Source organism: Oncorhynchus gorbuscha, linkage group LG19 (genome assembly GCF_021184085.1).
Source record: "Oncorhynchus gorbuscha isolate QuinsamMale2020 ecotype Even-year linkage group LG19, OgorEven_v1.0, whole genome shotgun sequence".
Taxonomy (NCBI): Eukaryota; Metazoa; Chordata; class Actinopteri; order Salmoniformes; family Salmonidae; genus Oncorhynchus; species Oncorhynchus gorbuscha.
The window spans coordinates 1652481-1658818 of record NC_060191.1 but is presented as its reverse complement, the minus strand read 5'-3'; the positions used below and the strand labels follow the sequence as shown (position 1 = coordinate 1658818).

The 6338-nt window shown below is 45.8% G+C and overlaps 1 pseudogene; it reads left to right on the top strand.

Annotated features, from left to right (window-relative positions):
• Positions 1–573: 573 nt before the first annotated feature.
• Positions 574–5742, top strand: LOC124005917 (annotated as a pseudogene).
• The last annotated feature ends 596 nt before the right edge of the window (positions 5743–6338 follow it).

The following is a 6338-nucleotide window of genomic DNA, read 5'->3' as shown; positions in this document are numbered from 1 at the left end:
TAAATGAAGCGTTGACCTTCTGAAGAACAGTTGTCATGTTGTTGTGTCAAAATGTCAGCTTTATGCCGACTGATAGAGGTGAGAATGAAAAGTATTGCTGTTCTGTCCGTTACAGGTCTGGTAATTAACCTTCAGCACTACACAGCCACAGAGAACCTCTATCTGACTATTTTAAACCTGCATAACAACTTTTGCAGTAAAGACATTGTTTTCACTTCCCTTTTCTCAAGACATATTTAAAGGTTGTTCTCTAGTATTCTGCACGAGACTGTAGCGGTCTAGGTGTCGACAGAAGTACAGACCTCTCCCTCTATAGAAGCACAGAGGTCTGGCAGGAAGACGGTTTTTAAACACGGAACACTGAGGTGAGCTGTCCTACTTCACTTTGACTGTCCTGTTCTTCACTTGTATAGTCCATTTTGGTTTCCTATCAGCTGGTATGGACTTGGAATTTATTGATTGTTAATTAGGTGTTTGTTATGAGGATTATGAAATGACTGTATGCCATGTAGTTCTAATAAAAGTGTGCTGTAACATAAATATTCTGTGTTTCATTTAGGTCTAACACCAAGAATGACGTTTGTGTTTTGGGTGTGGAGGCCCGGTGTGTGAAGTGTGCTGCTGCTCTTGTGTGTGTGTGACGGGCAGAAGGGGTGATCAGGCGTCACTGTGACTGCTATGAGGAGGATCTGTATGTACAGAAAGACATCGGAGGGTTCATACAATGTTCCCTTAAGCCTGGCCTGGGACCCTATGCTGAGTGCACAGAGATCACTGACCTCAGGTAGGTTACATACAACCAGGACAATAGAACAGAGATCACTAACCTCAGGTAGGTTACATACAACCAGGACAATAGAACAGAGACCAGCGCTATACAATATTAAATCATCATACAGTCTAGTCTGCCTCATTCCTCAGTCTGCCTCATTGCCTGCATCCGTAATGGGTCAGCGGTCAAACGACCTCCACTCATCACTGTAAAACGCTTCCTGAAACACTTCAGTGAGCAGGCCTTTCCTAATCGATCTGGCGGGGATCCTGGAAGGATATTGACCTTATCCCGTCAGTAGAGGATGCCTGGTTATTTTTCTAAATGCCTTCCACACAATCTTAAATAAGCATGCCCCATTCAAGAAATGTAGAACCAGGAACAGATATAGCCCTTGGTTCTCTCCAGACCTGACTGCCCTTAACCAACACAAAAGATCCTATGGCGTTCTACATTCGCATCGAACAGCCCCCGTGATATGCAACTTTTCAGGGAAGCTAGAAACCAATATACACAGGCAGTTAAAGCCAAGGCTAGCTTTTTCAAGCAGAAATTTGCCTACTGCAACACAAACTAAAAAAAGTATGGGGACACTGTAAGTCCATGGAAAATAAGAACATCCTCCCAGCTGCCCAATGCACTCGATGTGCAAAACTGATAGAGACAAGTTTGGACACCTCATTCAAGTGGTTTTCTAAAATGTTCTACATTGTGGAATTATAGTGAAGACATCTAAACTATGAAATAACACATGGAATCATTCAGTAACCAAAAAGTGTTATACAAATCCAAATATATTTTTTACTTAAGGTTCTTCAAAGCTGCCACTGTTTGACTTTATGACAGCTTTGCACACCTTTGATTCTCTCAACCAGCTTCATGAGGTAGTCACCTGGAATACATTTCAATTAACACGTGTGCCTTGTTAAAAGTTAATTTGCGGAATTTCTTTCCTTCTTAATGCGTTTGAGCCAATCAATTGTGTTTGTGACAAGGTAGGGATAGTATACAAGCCCATATTATAGTAAGAACAGCTCAAATAAGCAAAAGAAACGACAGTCCATCATTACTTTAAGAGATGGTCAAAGTCAATCCAGAATGTCAAAATTTTGAAAGTCGCAAAAAACCATCCAGCGCTATGAGGAAACTCACTCCCATGAGGACATACAGGTAGAGAAGACCCAGAGTTACCTCTGCTGGAGGATAAGTTCATTAGAGTTACCAGCCTCAGAAATGGCACAAATAAATGCTTCAGAGTTCAAGTAGCAGACTCATCCTCAACATCAACTGTTCAGAGGACTGCATGAATCAACTTGCTGCAAAAGAAACCACTACTAAAGGACACCAATAATAAGAAAGCGACTTGCTTGGACCAGAAACACCCAGGCAATGGATATTCGACCGGTGGAAATCTGTCCTTTATTCTGATGAGACCAAGTTTTAGATTTTGGTTCCAACCGCTGTGTCTTTGTGAGACAACATGTGTGGTTCCTACCGTGAAGCATGGAGGAGGAGGTGTGGGGGTGCTTTGATGGAGACACTGTCTGTGATTTATTTAGAATTCAAGGCACACTTAACCCGCATGGCTACCACAGCATTATGCAGTGATACACCATCCCATCTGGTTTTGCGCTTAGTGGTACTGTCATTTGTTTTCAACAAGGACAATGACCCAACACACCTCCAGGCTGTGTAAGGCTATTTGACCAAGAAGGAGAGTGCTGACACAAATGACCTGGCCACCACAATCACCTGACTTCAACCCAATTGAGATTGCAGTCCAACTCATCCCAAACAGAGTGAAGGAAAAGCAGCCAACAAGTGTTCAGCATGAGTGGGAACTCCAACAATACTGTTGGAAAAGCATTCCAGGTGAAGCTGGTTGAGAGAATGCGAGTGCAAATCTGTCATCAAGGCAAGGGTGGCTACTTTGAAGAATCTCAAATATAAAATATATTTTGATTTGTTGAATACTTTTTGGTTACTACATGATTCCATATGTGTTATTTAATAGTTTTGATGTCTTCACTATTATTCTACAATTGTAATGTATTTTCCAACTTAAACTCTCAAACACATAGATCCCCTGAAGGCAGCTCACTCTCCAGATCCCAATCACCTGAACTCTGATCACCTGTTCACACCTGTATGTCATTTACACACACTATTTAGTCAGTTCTTTGCCCTTGTCATTGTGAAGGTATTCTTTATTTTGATACATGTTTCTATTTGGAGCTCTGGGTCTTTCCGTATTAGTCCTCATGTGTACCATTGTTTTGGCCATCCTCACTAACGACGCCGTTTAGCCTATTCCCTGCTTGTGCTGTACGCCTGATCTCCTGCACTACGTCATTAGCCTTCTCCATGCCTGTACTGTTGCCTGTTGCCTGCCCCTGGACCCAGCTCCTGCTTCCTCCTGTGGTCCTTTACAAATGAACACCTGCTGCGCCCTGCGCTGAAACCAGCTCTCTGTCTCCCGTCGTATTCATTACAACAATGAAGAAAATAGTAAAAATAAAGAGAAAACCTTGAATGAGTAGGTGTGTTCAAACTTTAGACTGGTACTGTGTGTGTGTGTGTGTGTATATATATATATATATATATATATATATATATATATATTACTGCTCAAAAAATAAAGGGAACACTAAACAACACAATGTAACTCCAAGTCAATCACACTTCTGTGAAATCAAACTGTCCACTTAGGAAGCAACACTGATTGACAATAAATATCCCATGCTGTTGTGCAAATGGAATAGATGACAGGTGGAAATTATAGGCATGTAGCAAGACACCCCCAATAAAGGAGTGGTTCTGCAGGTGATGACCACAGACCACTTCTCAGTTCCTATGCTTCCTGGCTGATGTTTTGGTCACTTTTGAATGCTGGCGGTGCTTTACTCTAGTGGTAGCATGAGACGTAGTCTACAACCCACAAAGTGGCTCAGGTAGTGCAGCTCATCCAGGATGGCACATCAATGCGAGCTGTGGCAAGAAGGTTTGCTGTGTCTGTCAGCGTAGTGTCCAGAGCATGGAGGCGCTACGAGGAGACAGGCCAGTACATCAGGAGACATGGAGGAGGCCGTTAGGTGGGCAACAACCCAGCAGCAGGACTGCTACCTCTGCCTCAGTGCAAGGAGGAGCAGAAGGAGCACTGCCAGAGCCCTGCAAAATGACCTTCAGCAGGCCACAAATGTGCATGTGTCTGCTCAAACGGTCAGAAACAGACTCCATGAGGGTGGTATGAGGCCCGACGTCCACAGGTGGGGTTGTGTTTACAGCTCAACACCGTGCAGGACGTTTGGCATTTGCCAGAGAACACCAAGATTGGCAAATTCGCCACTGGCGCCCTGTGCTCTTCACAGATGAAAGCAGGTTCACACTGAGCACATGTGACAGACGTGACAGAGTCTGGAGACGCCCCGTGGAAAACGTTCTGCTGCCTGCAACATCCTCCAGCATGACCGGTTTGGTGGTGGGTCAGTCATGGTGTGGTGTGGCATTTCTTAGGGGGCCGCACAGCCCTCCATGTGCTCGCCAGAGGTAGCCTGACTGCCATTAGGTACCGAGATGAGATCCTCAGACCCCTTGTGAGACCACATGCTGGTGCGGTTGGCCCTGGGTTCCTCCTACTGCAAGACAATGTGCTAGACCTCATGTGGCTGGAGGTATCAGCAGTTACTGGAAGAGAAGGCAGTGATATGGACTGCCCGCCCGTTCCCCAGACTCCTGAATCCAATTGAGCACATCTGGGACATCATGTCTCGCACCATCCACCAACACCACGTTGCCCGACAGACTGTCCAGGAGTTGGCAGATGCTTTAGTCTGGGGAGGAGATCCTCGAGACCATCCGCCACCTCATCAGGAGCATGCCCAGGCATTGTAGGGAGGTCATACAGGCACGTGGAGGCCACACACACTACTGAGCCTAATTTTGACTTGTTTTAAGGACATTACATCAAATTTGGATCAGCCTGTAGTGTGGTTTTCCACTTTAATTTTATTTTGCCAAATCCAGACCTCCCATGGGTTGATACATTTGATTTCCATTGATCATTTTTGTTCGATTTTGTTGTCAGCACATTCAACTATGTAAAGAAAAAAATATTTAATAAGAATATTTCATTCATTCAGATCTAGATGTGTTATTTTAGTGTTCCCTTTTATTTTTTTGGAGCAGTGTATAGAAGAATCAATCACTAATCTTATCTTTCTTTATTCAGGTCTGGGCTGGAGGAGGTGTTTCCTGATGTGCGTTCTCTTTGTATCCTTCACTCCTCCTCTCTCCCCTGCCTGGGCAGACTCCTTCTCTCACATTCCCCTCCTGAGCACCTCTATTTGGATGGCTCACACCTGGCAAGGTACACGTGTGTGTGTGTGTGTGTGTGTGTGTGTGTGTGTGTGTGTGTGTGTGTGTGTGTGTGTGTGTGTGTGTGTGTGTGTGTGTGTGTGTGTGTGTGTGTGTGTGTGTGTGTGTGTGTGTGTACACACACGTGTGTAGCTGTTCATTGATTCAGCCCATATTTTTAATCCTAGATGTGTGTGTATCCCCTTTTTCACCCAGGTGACCTCAGGGGCCTCGCTGGTCTGCCCAAACTAAGGTTCCTCCACATCCCTCGTCTCCTCCTCCTGGGAGTGAAGCGTCACACTGGGAGCCAGGGGTGTTCCAGGGGCCTGTCTAGCCTGGAGGAGCTCACCCTGGCTGGTATGAGTCTGGCCCTGGCCCCCCTACTCTGCTGGATCCCTGGTACGGTGAGGAGCCTGAGGGTGGACAGGGCTGGAGCGAGAGACCTGGGGAACTGTTCTGTCTCCTCTCCCTGGGATGGAGAAAACTAGAGACCCTGAGCTGCCTGGCATGGTCAGCTCCATCCAGAACGGAGGCTGCTCTGGATCCAATCCGTGGCCCACAGTGCTCCTGTCCAGATCCGGATCCTGGATCTGAGTGAAACCCGGTGCGAAGGGTAGAGCCGGTCTCTGTCTGTGTTCCAGAACCTGTCCAGTCTGTCCCTGTCTATGGTGGATGTCTGGGTGGGCCAGCTGTGGGGGTCTGGCATGGGGAGGGTTAACAAGCTCCTACCTGTCCAGTTACACCTTGGGACATTTCACCCCAGCCTGTCTGACCTGTGTACTCTGGTAGTAAAACATGGAGTGGAGTCCTTGGATCTGCACCTGGCCCTGATCACAGCCTTCACTGCACAGGTCATGTGAGGTGATGGCGCAGAAGTGGTCTGTTCTCGATAACTCTGGAGTTTTCAGCCGGATACTACATTTTTATTGCTTGGTATTTTACCTCTACGTCGGTGATTGGAGAGTAAAGGACCCCAGGTGTGTGTATTAATGATCATCAGAGCAGAGCGAGAAATCCTGGTTTCAAGTGGGTTGAGTTAGGGTAACCAGGTCTGATCTGCAGGTTTTCTGGAATTTGGTTCTGGTCAATCATCGACTCAAAGGATTGGATAAAAGCACGTGTTATTAACGTTGTCGTACCAATCATAAAAAATTAACGAAGAAACGCAAACAGTGATATTCAAGCGGTTGTATCATGTCAAAAATACGTCTTT